Raw genomic sequence first — 14018 nt, 5'->3', positions numbered from 1 at the left:
CTCTTTACTTGCGGGAAAGGAGCAGATTTTGATGGAGAGAGTATCCGGGGTTGCCTTGGGGCTGTTTTTAATTGGTTCCAGCTTAACAGCCTCAAGTGCAACTCGGATAAATCGGAGGTACTTTTCTTCGGCTGCAGATCGGACCCAGACTGGCAGGAATGGTGGCCTGCTAATATGTTTCCCCCTGCAGGCTCTTCCCAGTTAGCCAAGAACCTGGGGATTAAGATCGATAATGGCCTGACGCTGAGATCCCAGATTCTTGGTCTCACTGGCACCTGTTTCGGTCTCCTCCAGATGCTCCGCAAGTTTCTTCCTATACTACCGGAGGATCACAGGAAGATAACGGTTCAGGCTATAATCGGCTCGAGAATGGATTATTCAAATATCCTCTATCTCGGCCTGCCGGAGTATCTGCTGCAACAACTGCAGGTGGTCCAGAACTCGGCAGCACGGGCCATTTTTGAATTACCCGGCTGTGCTAGAACCTCGGGCCTCCTGCAGTCACTCCATTGGCTCCCCATCCGGAAGCGGATAGTCTTCAAGGCCCTGACCTTGGCCCATAAAGCTTTACATGCTTCAGGAGCAAAATATCTTCAAAAAAGGCTAGCTTTTTACCATCCTGCAAGGTCCCTGAGGTCGGGGTCTTTGTTTCTTGCCGTGGTCCCTCGAATAACAAGGTCACATATAGGAGGTCGATCTTTCAGACTGTTGGCTCCGCAGCTTTGGAATACTCTGCCAGTGACACTGCGCAGTACCTCCAATCTGCTGGCGTTCAGGAAGGGCCTTAAAACCTGGCTTTTTACTCTGTAGATATTAGTCTTGATTGTTAGTTAGGGATCTCCCCATTTTTCTGTTTTTCCTTTCCGTTATGTTGTGATACTGGTTTGCAATAAAGCGCCGGGACACTCTTTGGAGTAGCCGTGCGCTTTACAAGACAAAAATAACATAACATAACATAACATAACAGTCATGGTCAATGAGATAGTGAAAGTGGAACCACAACTGTTTGGTAGCCTGGTCCAACAGACACCATTAGCCACAAGGACACAAATGTGGGAAAGGATAGTTCAAAGGGTCAATGCAGTAGGGACCGCCCCGCGATCCAAGAAGGAGAATATGAAGTGGTGGCATGATCTCAAGAGGGTTGTCAAAGAGAGGAGGAGAAAGAACTGGGAACTGGCTAACCGGACTGGCAGTGGCCCTCCCATCCCACAGAAAACATTCGCACCATGGGAGGAGAAGGTGCTTTCCATATTGTATCCTGAGAGCCTCACAGGAGTATCCGGGGGAATGGAGGCTGGCAAGTACAAACAAATGGCAACCAACACACTGATAAGTACTTCCTTGCTCAACCCAAACACCATTGCATTATTCACCCTCACCTAACAGGTAGCTAGCCATCTTGCTTGGGAGGCTTGCTTGGGGTTGGGATGCCTGTACTACGATTCCCACCATGCCCCCTGTCCCACACCTCAGCAAGATAGAGGCCTCCCCCACCCAGGAGCATGTGTCAGCCATTGCACTGTTCACCTTCACCTAACAGGTAGGTAGCCATCTTGCGTGGGAGGCTTGTTTGGGGGTGGGAGGCCTGTACCATGACTCCCACCATGCCCCTGTCCCACAACCCAGCAGCATGGAGGCCTCCCCCACACAGAATCATGTGTCAGCCATTGCACTGTTCACCCTCACCTAACAGATAGGTAGCCATTTTGCTTGGGAGGCTTGTTTGCGAGTGGGAGGCCTGTACCACGACTCCCACCATGCCCCCTGTCCCACACCTGAGCAGGATAGAGGCCTCTCCCACCCAGGAGCATGTGTCAGCCATTGCACTGTTTACCCTCACCTAACAGGTAGGTAGCCATCTTGCTTGGGAGGCTTGTTTGGGGGTGGGAGGCCTGTACCATGACTCCCACCATGCCCCCTGTCCCACACCCCAGCAGCATGGAGGCCTCCCCCACCCATTAGCATGTGTCAGCCATTGCATTGTTCACCAAAAAAACTTACAGGTAGGTAGCCATCTTGCATGGGAGGCTTTTTGGGGGTGGGAGGCCTGTACCATGGCTCCCACCATGCCCCCTGTCCCACACCCCAGCAGCATGAAGGCCTCCCCCACCCAGGAGCATGTGTCAGCCATTGCACTGTTCACCCTCACCTAACAAGCAGGTAGCCATCTTGCTTGGGAGGCTTGTTTAGGGGTGGGAGGCCTGTACCACGACTCCCACCATGCCCCCTGTCCCACAACTGAGCAGGATAGAAGCCTTCTCCACCCAGGAGCATGCGTCAGCAATTGCACTGTTCACCCTCACCTAACAGGTAGGTAGCCATCTTGCTTGGGAGGCTTGTTTGGGGGTGGGAGGCCTACCACGACTCCCACCATGCCCCCTGTCCCACACTCCAGCAGCATGGAGGCATTTCCCACCCATTAGCATGTGTCAGCCATTGCATTGTTCACCAAACAAACTTACAGGTAGGTAGCCATCTTGCATGGGAGGCTTTTTGAGGATGGGAGGCCTGTACCACGACTCCCACCATGCCCCCATGTCCCACACCCCAGAAGCATGGAGGCCTCCCCCACCCAGGAGCATGCGTCAGCCATTGCATTGTTCACCAAACAAACTTACAGGTAGGTAGCCATCTTCACTGGGTTGGTTGTTTGTGGTTGGGAGACCTGCAGCACTACACACAGCACCAATTGCATGCAATGCATCAATGCCTGACATGTACGAGTAATTGTTGTTCCTCTGCACCATGTAATAACGCACAGTATTGCACTTAATAATAATAGTGAAGATCTCTCAATTGTGTAGTGTACAGACAGTGGATGACACGCTGCTAACAGAATACTTGCACAGTGCCCAACACTGACCATTACCCATCTAATCCATAGGTGATGAAGAACTCACTACTGAGGACAACAACGACCAGCAGAGCCAGTCTCCACCCCTGGTACATGGACTCTCGGATGTTGACTCCCAGGATAGTTTGGACAATGAGCGCCAGGCTGGCCCATCTGGTGTGCCAGGGACCAACAGGTCCCAACAGGTCCCAGACCCCATCCTCCCCACCACCACGTCTGCTGCAACAACAACAGCACAGCAGACCCCTGCAGTCACGGCCTGTGCCTCCACCGCTGCCACCTCCACCACTACCACCTGCAGCACCCTCCCTGTCTCAGAGGATGACCACCCCACACCAACAACTGTGGACGGCAGGGAGAATGTGGGGGGACCCACAGTGGCGAGGCAACAGGTCCGTGGCAGCAGGGCAGGTGGGAGGGCCAGGGTCACCCCCAGACCTCAGGAGGTTGTCACACCATCCCTGGACCACTTCACCGGTGTCATCGTGGCATATGAACAGGTCCATCGACAAAGTGGCCGGTTTGACAAACTATTACGTGAGCTCATCCTGCTGATGAGGTCCATTGACACACGCATTGGACAAATGGTGGACCTTATGGCCCAGCAACAGAGGGGGGTGAGTCCTCAGACACCGCTGGCCATGCAGCAGCCCCCGCCAAAGCGATCAAGGGGGCGTCCAAAGTAGATCCCGGGAGTCTCTGGAGGCAAAGCACCAGCCACACGCCAGTCACGGAGCCAGCCCTGATGGCAACCCTCTTCCCTACTGCATTGACTGTTTGGTCTGTCCATCCCAACACTGCCTTGTGAATGCCACCTGTCTGTTGGACTGGGTCACTACATCGATGTGGTGTCTTCTCTTGCATCTCATTTACCATGACTGTGAACTCACTGCTCTATCACCACCTTCATGTAAATATGCCCGCACCCCTCACATGTCAACTTTGTAAATAAAATACCTTGCACACTTCAATTGGTGCAGCTTTGTCTTTAGTGCAATATTTACAGTGTTCAAAATGTCCATGATGTATCCAAAAGATGTACAGTATGTAGGCCTGGATAATTTTGAGGCACCTTGGGAGACACAACAGAACAACAGTCACTGCCGTTAGTGTGGCATCACAGACACCACCACATAGGTCTACAGGCAGACAACACAATGTGCAACAAGTGTCAACAAACAGAGTTCTGTATATGTTCACATGTAAAATGTCACCGCCATATTTCCATACATAGGTGACTCAACATGTGCCTGTCTATACCATCCGTACATAGCCCTTCACAACAACAGCAATCACACCAGACAATGTACAAGTTGTACCCCGTCACCCACCTTCAAAGGAAGTAGCAGGTGATGAGCTGTTGACGCATGTCAACTCCTTCCTCCTCTCCACTGTCCTCATCACTGGACTCGGGGCCCTGAACAGGCGGGGGCCTTGGGTCCTCACCATCATCCAGGAGCAGGGGAATACCCTTGTGATTGGCCATGTTGTGGAGCATGCAGCATGCCACAATGATCTTGCAGACCTTCCCAGGCAAGTATGACAGTGCACCTCCAGTCCTGTCAAGGCAGCGGAATCTTGACTTGAGCAGGCCAAAAGTCCTCTCAATGACACAACGTGTCCTGCCATGGGCCTCATTTTACCTGACGTCAGCTGGGGTCGTGGGATTCCGTAGTGGGCTTTGCAGCCATGGACGGCTGGGATATGCAGAGTCACCTGTGAATGACAAACACACATTACAATGTTGCACAGGCAGAGGGCAGTAGGTCACACACACAGCACGCCATATCACTAGGCATACTCACCCACAATCCAAGCACGTTCGGGAAGCAGATTAACCATCAGCCTGGGCACAATGCTGTTCCTCAGGATGTAGGAGTTATGGGCAGAGCCAGGAAATCTGGCACACACATGCAATATGGTCATGTCCGCAAGGCACACCACGTGCCCATTGATAGAGTAATAATGTTTTCTATTCCTAAAAATGTGCTCACTCACCTGTGGTGGCACAAGACCGACATGGGTGCAATCTATGGCACCAACAACATGGGGGATTTTCCCAAGCGGATAGCAGTCTCCCTTCACACTGGCCAATTCTGCTCCCTGGGGAAATGTATGTATTGATCCTTATATATCATCATGGCTGCAAGAATATCCCTCAGCACCAGGCTGAACATGGGTTGTGACATCCCTGCAGTGCTGGCGACGGTCTCCAGGAAGGAACCAGTTGCAAAAAAGTGGAGGGCTGCCATCACTTTGTATGTATGTGTGAATGCTGTTTGGTAGTGGCGATGAGGTTGCAAGTGGGGCTCCAACAGATCACAAAGGGTTTTCAGTGTTGGTCTGTCAAGGCGGAATTTGCGAATGATCGCTATATCCTCCATGTCCTCCAGCACTGTCAGGTGATGTATGAGATTAGGCCTCATCCTAGTTGAGATGTAAATGGACACATGTCAATGACAACCATCATGAGATGGCCACAGCACATCCCATTAAGGATGTCATGGAAAAACAAAGACTGCCATGAGAGATGCGTGGCACACCAGCTTACATGGGTGGACATTTGAGACACACAGAGGGCACACCTCTCCATTTACAATACACAAGTGCCCCAAATAACACATAGGTCAATGTGATTGCACCATACTGAACCCCACATTTCACATGTGCACGCCTCGTACCGTACCATCCACCAATGTGTGTAAAATGGCCATGACTGTTTCATACCCATCTGCTATATCTGTCACACCTCAATGCATCATGTAAACTTGGCACAAATCCACAACCCAATGATCACAGTAGCTGGAAAACTGTCACTTGTGTGCATGAGCTGATATGAAAGCACAAGTAAGTAACAACACCATACAGTGAGACAAGCCTTGCCTTGGTCAGCACTGACCCACAACACATTGATTGGTTACACATTATTGACAGCAGCTTAACACTGTCAAACATCATCAACCATCAAATGCATAAGAGACATGGGAGGGACCACAGACCAATGTGCGCCACACATAACGTGCATCCACCTGAGGATTACATGGAATAATGGCATTGTGTGCACAATGATGTGCCCTAAACCATGTTGCTGCTGTGTACTGATGCAGTGTTCATGATGGACATTGCCATTGCATGTGCCCAAAATTGCGGTACCTACCGCCTGGCCACGGCGGTGTGACACCAGCACCACCCCCTTCACAAGTGCGGTAGCCATTAGCATGGAGACATGGGTAGATGGCGGTGGGCATGCCCCGGCACCCAAATCGTGGTAGCTACTGCCTGCCCACGGCGGTGTGACACCGTCATGGGACATTGCCTACAGCCAAAGGGAGAGATGATTGCTGTGGCATGATGCATTTTTTAAAATTGCAGAAGACGTGCTTCGCCACTGCGGATGTGGTCATTGGATGGGTTTGAAAGATGCACCATCGCGGTAGCGCACCCCGGGCCCCTGCATTGCATCACCGCCATGGAGCATTCCCTACAGCCAATGGGAACGATGATGGCGGTGGCATGATGCAGTTTTGAAAATCGCGGAAGGTGTGCTCCGCCACTGCGGATGCGGTCATTGGATGGGTTTGAAAGATGCACCATCGCGCTAGCGCACCCGGGCCCCTGTGGTGCATCACCGCCATGGAGCATTTCCTACAGCCAATGGGAACGATGATTGCGGTTGCGTGATGCAGTTTTGAAAATCGTGGAAGGCGTGCTCCGCCACCGCGGAGGCGGTCATTGGATGCTCTTCAATGAGGCTGACCTGGACAACCAATTGTTGCAGCTTTGCACCTTACAAATGACCCCAGAGGGCTATAAATCTGTGGGAGTGAGCCTCACATTTCCACTGCTCACAGAGCCTGCTGCCTGGGACCCTCTCCTGCTGCTACCTCAAGTGCCTGCTGCCTGGGACCCTCTCCTGCTGCTGCCTCAAGTGCCTGCTGCCTGGGGCCCCTCACCACTCACTTCCACCACAGGTGTTCCATGTCCACAGGGATTGCAAGGACAGAGAAGATCCGTGCCAGTCCATTCACAAGCGAGGAGCTGGAGGTCCTAGTGGACGAGGGGCTGGCACAGTACCTAAGGCTTTATGGTGGCCTCAATGTAGTGGTAAGTCTTCATGAAGGGAGCAGTAGGGCAGGGGGGTGTCAGACATGTAGTTGTGCTGCTGCAGTATATGCCTGAGGGTGTGGGGGTTGTGTCATACACTGACAAACAAGCTGTCTCCAGGGCAAGGGAGTGTGTGTGTCCAAATGTCACTGTTTTCCCTGCCTGCAGTTGTATGTGTGAGTGGAGTGTGTTTCATTGTCAGCCACACAGAGCCACAGGATGTTGGACATGTAGGTATCAAGACAGAAATTGCTCGGGTGATTGTTTCTGTGTGCCCCTGTTGTCCGACTCAGTGTGAACCCAGAGACTAGGCACAGTGCCTACCCACCCAAACAAAAACACATCACGGAACTTAGATGGTCCTCGCTCCGGTTCATTCACACTGAAAAGAAGATATGCACCATCTCAACCCTGTATAATTGCACACAAACACACTTCTGTAGATGGCTATTTTGTTGGTGAGTCCATGTGCCCCGAGGCCATACACATTACAAACACATATGTTCACAGGACATGCTCATTGAATGCTGCCCAGTCATGCACACAGTGCTTCTAGACACAGACACAGGTAGATAAGTGATATATGTAGTGGGCAGACATGCATGGGATGGTGATGTCTGCAAACCACTGAGGGGGTTCAGTGCAGTCATCCTGCATGTGTGTGAGATTATCAGGGACCCTCTACGCCCTCATGTATGCATGCAATCACATCTGTTCGCCCCATGCAGAGTGCCCTTGTGAGGTGTTCCCCAGTATGGGATGGAGGGAGATTACAATAGGTCATGAGTCTGTGTCTTGCTACTGTACTGATTGATGTAGGTACATGACACTGTGTCAATGGTCATTTACCCTTCTTTTCTACCATACCTGCAGCTCAAGGTACACCAGCGTAAGGCCGTGTGGAGGGCCATTGCAGCAAAGGTGCGAGCCCTGGGGGTATCCAACCGACGACGCACCCACTGCCACAAGAGGTGGGACAACATCAGCCGGCTGGCAAAGAATGTGGCAGAGATGACATTGGGGCTGCTACCGCGTACTGGGCGTTTGGCACGGCCCAACATAACACCACTGATGGGCCGCATATTGGCAGTGACTCATCCGGAGCTGGATGCACGTCGGAAGGAGCATCACCAGCAAGGCAGGGGTGAGTATTTGGGGAGGGTGACTTTGGCTGTGAGCGGATGCATGTGTACAGGGCCTGTGGCAGCGGTGGCCCATGTGATGTTCGTGTGGCGGCTGGGATGTGTGCTAGTGTCAGGCATTGGGCCAAACTGTGAAAGACTACCTTGGATTGGGGGTCTAAAGGGATATTTTATAGACCACTAGGTGTACGCTCCCAAACTGGCCTTACAAAGCTGATCCTCCCTGCTGTGCTTTCTCATAGTCAGATGTGTTAGGATCTACATGGTAATTCGGCATTGGGATAGTGTGGGGAATCTATGAGGGGGTGAACAGCAGGGTCCACTATCTGAGTGTGACTTCATGTATGCCTACTTTGCATGCACCATGATCAGTGAGGCCCACACATCTGACAACATGGTGCCCCAGAGTACCACATGGTGGTTGGTATGACCTACTTGGCATTGTGGACTGTCATGTCCTAATAGGTTTGTGTGTTGTCCCCTCCTGTTCCCTGAAGGCCTGTCAGTGGCAATGAGTGTTGTCCCCACATCATGTCCCTAGGTGTGGGCAGGGAAAGTTGTGTGTCTGGTAAACTTCATCCACGGGCAGGGTGTTGTGCTGTGTGGCCTCAACATGGCTCAGTCATGGCAGATATTCAGGGTTACAGGCACTGTTGTGGTCTATGTAGTGTGTTGCTGCAATGTGATTGCAGGGTGTGGTGGTCACCATGTTGATTTGGGCCTCTCCTGTACTGCTTTGATTGGATTGATTTGTCCTGATGATGACACTAACACAACCCTGCATCTGTCTCTCATGCAGAATCGCAGAACGGGAGCCAGAAACCAGTGGTGGCGAGAGTAGCACCACAGCTGCATCGGAGGCCAGTGACACAGAGCTCACCAGCGCATCTGAGGGGGACAGTAGTATACAGGAGGAATCTGTTTGCTGAGACACAGAGTACTACATCATCTGATGCCAGCGGTGATGCATCCATGTTGGCAGGCACAGGGGATGGGGAGTCTGCAACATCATCTACCACACAGCGGCCAGTGCCCAGCCTCCCATCCACTTCATCTGATGCTGCCCATGTCCGTGTCAGTCAGAGGGGATGAGTTACATTCACACCTGGCACCGCTGAGCCTGCACCTGTCCCCCCTGCTGCCCTGCAGAGCTCCTGTGCCACCTTTGTGTGTGCCAGACCGCCCTGCTCAATGCCTTCAGTGACCATGACAAGAAATTAGGCAAGGTGGTTGCCTAAATTGAGGGCATACACTCTGACGTGGGTGGGCTACACAGTACAGTCCTGGCTTTGTCATCCGCAGTTACGTCTGCCCTTCAACAGGCACATGCTCCCATTCCTGCTCAGGTGCCGTTATCCACCCCCAGTCAGTGGCCACATCAGATGACAGGGACCACGGTTCGCATGTGTCACAGACACAATACAGCACAAGGAGCACACAGCAGACACAACCCAAGCGGTCCCGCCCACAGACACCATGCCCACAGAAGAGCAGAGCCAGCCCAGAATGCAAAGACAGGAGCCCGTCATGGAAGAGCAAGGCTGAAAAAGCAATGAGGCTGACATCAGGCTCACATGCCTCAGAGGCATCACCAGCAAAGGACCCTCCTGTCCCTAAAACTTCACGCAGAGCTAGGTGTGCAGTGTCTGTGCCCACTGAGGAGGTGTTGTATGGCAAGTGTACACCTAGGAAGGGCACAGGGCCACATCCCCCCACCACATCAACTCCAATTCCAAGCTCAGTGAAGCAGGTAGAGGAGGGCACTGTACGGGCTAGCCCTGGAAAAGAGGCAAAGGAGGGCACTGTAAGTGGGACACCTGGCAAGCAGGGGTAGGTGGTCCAGAGGCATAGCCAGACAAAGCGATCCGCAGGATCCAGCACGTCACCAGAGGGAGTGCCAGTGTCTGCATCTGATGCGAGACAGTTGGTGTGTGCGCCTGTTGTGTCATCATCAGTTCCCACTGACCCCAAGACAGGGAAGCCATTTTGTATCCCCAAGAAGGGGCACCCCTCAAACCTCTCCCACTCACACTGTGTCACAGGTCTGCATGACTCCACCTCCACGTGCCTCCATGCCACCTTGTCCACACAGCCCTCCAGCTTGCCAAACCACTGATAGCCCTACATCACCTGGCCCTCTGTCTCCCCAGTCAAGTGTTCCTGCTGTCCCCGACACACAGCCAGCTCTAAGTCTGCCTGACAGCCAAATGTGAGTGGCAGCCCCCCTCAAACACCTGTCTCTCATACAGGTATGCTAGTCCTGCCCATTGTTTGCCACCTGGGTGAGTTGCTGGTTATGGACGGGTACCGTCAAACACACTCACTGTGCATCTTCTCATGTCCTGACTCAGCACTTCTCCCTGCATGCTGGCCCTGTTGCTCTGCTGTGTTGGACTCTCCCCTGTGCAGCCTCTCATGTACTTGCTGTGCCACCTGCCATGGACACTGGCCCCGTTACTCTGCTGTGTTAGACTCTTCCCAGTGCAGCCTCTCATGTACTTGCTTTGCCACCTGCCATGGCACTGGCCCTGTTGCTCTGCTGTGTTGGGCTCTGCCCTGTGCAGCCTCTCATGTACTTGCTGTGCCACCTGCAATGCACACTGGCCCGTTGTTCTGCTGTGTTTGGATCTCCCTTGTGCCATGGACACTGGCCCTGTTGCTCTGCTTTTTGGGCTCTCCCCTGTGCAGCCTCTCATGTACTTGCTGTGCCACCTGCCATGGACACTGGCCCTGTTGCTCTGCTGTGTTGTGCTCTCCCCTGTGCCATGGATACTGGCCCTGTTGCTCTGCTGTGTTGGGCTCTCCCCTGTGCAGCCTCTCATGTACTTGCTGTGCCACCTGCCATGGACACTGGCCCTGTTGCTCTGCTGTATTGTGCTCTCCCCTGTGCCATGGATACTGGCCCTGTTGCTCTGCTGTGTTGGGCTCTCCCCTGTGCAGCCTCTCATGTACTTGCTGTGCCACCTGCCATGGACACTGGCCCTGTTGCTCTGCTGTGTTGGGCTCTCTCCTGTGCAGCCGCTCATGTACTTGCTTTGCCACCTGCCCTGGACACTGGCCCTGTTGCTCTGCTGTGTTGGGATCTCCCCTGTGCAGCCTCTCATGTACTTGCTGTGCCACCTGCAATGCATACTGGCCCGTTGTTCTGCTGTGTTTGGATATCCCTTGTGCCATGGACACTGGCCCAGTTGCTCTGCTGTGTTGGGCTCTCCCCTGTGCAGCCTCTCATGTACTTGCTGTGCCACCTGCCATGGACACTGGCCCTGTTGCTCTGCTGTGTTGGGCTCTCCTCTGTGTAGCCTCTCATGTACTTGCTGTGCCACCTGCCATGGACACTAGCTCTGTTGCTCTGCTGTGTTGTGCTCTCCCCTGTGCCATGGACACTAGCCCGTTTGCTCTGCTGTGTTGGGCTCTCCCCTGTGCAGCCTCTCATGTACTTGCTGTGCCACCTGCCATGGACACTGACCCTGTTGCTCGGCTGTGTTGGGCTCTCCCCTGTGCCATGGACACTGGCCCTGTTGTTCTGCTGTGTTGGGCTCTCCACTGTGCCATGGACACTGGTCCTGTTGGTCTGCTGTGTTGTGCTCTCCCCTGTGCCATGGGCACTGGTCCTGTTGCTCTGATGTGTTGGACTCTCCCCAGTGCCATGCCCTCTGGCCTTTATTATTATTATGGAATTTGATAGAGCGCACGGCTACCCCCCACCGGGGGTGTCCCGGCGCTAAGGACAGGGACATCAGTGATTAGGCAACTAGCAGCATGAGAACAGGTATGTTTTTAACTTGGATCTGAAGAGGCATTCTGATTCGGCAAGTCTGAGGTCCAGCGGCAGGGAGTTCCACAGCTTGGCGGTAACTACCGCAAAAGCTCTACCACCTCTTCTTGAACTATGGAAACGGGGAGGAAGTATGAGACGGAGTCCTTCCTGTTTGTAGTTTGCCTGTGCAGATTATCTTGCATATGATCAGCATTTTGTGCCTTGATCTTGTCCACTGTTGTTCTACTGTCACACCTGTGCAATATGTGAATAAAGACAGTTACTCCTGTTATGTGTTTTGTCAGTGTCCTTGCTGATTAAAGTTCTTTTGGTGTGTGCATCTGGTTGCCTGTGCCCTATGCTCTATGTGTCACTTCAACATTGCCAGGCTCTTTGCCCGCATCACATTTTTAGACAGGTGTGACAGTGTCTTCAGTCCATTCAGACACTGATACTAGTTTTATCTGTAATGGCTATTTTACCTGTCATGCAGTTTTCTTTTTAGTGGTTTGCTATTATTGGCTATATTGTTGCCATGTCAGGTTGGGGGACACTGCCAGCACAGGGTGTGATGCTGTGCACATGTTTGCATGCAGGCTGGGCAATGACATGATGTGTGTGTGTGTGTGTTATTCCTGTATATGTGCCCAGGTGTGTATGTGTATGGTCATCTTGTGTTGGCCCTTAGTCCTGGTACCCTGGCCTACTTGAGATGTGTGCTCTTGGGTGGTCAAGAGGTGTGCAGTGTGAAGGGTGTGACTTTGTAGTGGGTGTGGATGTGTGTGTGTGCCCCTGGATTGTGATAGACACCCATGTGTCACCCAGGAGTTCTGTGCCTGTTGTTTGGATTGTCCTGCCCTGTGTAAATTATTGTATGCACATGTGTGAGTTGTCTGTTGTGCACTGTGCAGTATGTTGGTGTGTCCATGCAGTTCTGTGTGACTCCTCCTTGTTGTTTTGGTCACATATGAGTGAGCAAAGTGTGTGACTTGCACATCAGTGTTGTGTTTGTTTGATCATCAATGTGTCTTGAGTGTGTTTGTGTAGACTGTGTGGCCCTTCTGCTCCTCACTGGCATTGTGTTTGTGTTTCACATGCATTGCAGGCACATGGTGCCTTTTTCTCCTCCTGTATGGCATGGTGTGCGTGGCATGGTATGTGTGGTGTAATGCCATCCCCTATGTGTGCCACTTGTGGCTAGCCATTGTGGGTCTGCACTCCCTCGATTTGTGTATGGTACACCCCTTGCATGTCTACTGCTGACATGCAAGTCAGTTGACTTTGATGTCAGCTGTCCCCTTTGTTTACATTTGTATGTGCCTCACTTCATTTGTGAGACTGTGCCATGGGGTGCAGTTCTTGGGCCAATAGTGATGTTCCACTCTGGACATTGCCCCAATGGTTTATGTGTGAGGTTCTTGTGTTATTAATCAGTGAGGATTGCTCATGTGCACTTCAGCTGTGTGTGCTGCCCATTGCTCTGGTGAAGATGGTTCTGCTCTTGTATCCCAGAGTCGTGCATCCTGTTGTTGTTGTGTTGGATGTCTGTGTGTTGGCTGTGGTATTGATTCACTTCCTGGGTGTGCTGTTTTATTTGTGCTGTGATGATTCGTGGTGTGTGTGTTGCGGTTGTGTCAGTCATGTCTGTGTGTGGTTGTTGTGCTTGTTGTGCACACACTGCTTATTGTGCATACAGTGCTGTGTGTATGTGGCCTTGGCACTGCCTGATGTACATCCCCTGATGTCCTGTGATGTTTGTTGATTTTAAATTCCATGTGCATCTGTGGTTGGTTTGATGTCGCAGTGTAGTTCTGTGCAGGTGCATTTCTTGTGTGATTTGTGGTATGTTGTGTGTGTTTTGTTCCTGAGTGATAATGTTGTGCACTCATGTTGTGTATGTGCTCTCATTGCGTTTCCACAGTTTGGCTGACAGGGTATGTGTGTTTAAGTTGGGGTTCTGTGTGTGTTCCTGTGCTGTTTGTGTGTTGGTTTTGGTCAGGCATCTGTTCAGGCTTCCCTGTGTGTGGGTTATGTTTTTAGCTACACCCAAGGTGTGTGTTTGTGTGTGTATGTGCTGGCAAGGATTGTCAGCCTTCAGTGTGTGTGGCACTGGTGTTGTGTGTTCCTTGGCAGCCACTCCTGCAGTGGCTGTCTCCGT

General features: G+C 52.2%; 1 protein-coding gene across 1 annotated transcript in view; it reads right to left on the bottom strand.

Annotated features, from left to right (window-relative positions):
* Positions 1 to 14018, bottom strand: part of LOC147677685 (SLAM family member 9-like) — a 186393-nt gene that overhangs the window by 79961 nt on the left and 92414 nt on the right. The window lies entirely within an intron of this gene.

The sequence above is a fragment of the Lissotriton vulgaris genome, chromosome 12 (assembly GCF_964263255.1).
Source record: "Lissotriton vulgaris chromosome 12, aLisVul1.2, whole genome shotgun sequence".
In the NCBI taxonomy this organism is placed as follows: domain Eukaryota; kingdom Metazoa; phylum Chordata; class Amphibia; order Caudata; family Salamandridae; genus Lissotriton; species Lissotriton vulgaris.
Note: the sequence above shows the minus strand (reverse complement) of the source record. Positions and strands in the feature narration are given on the sequence as shown.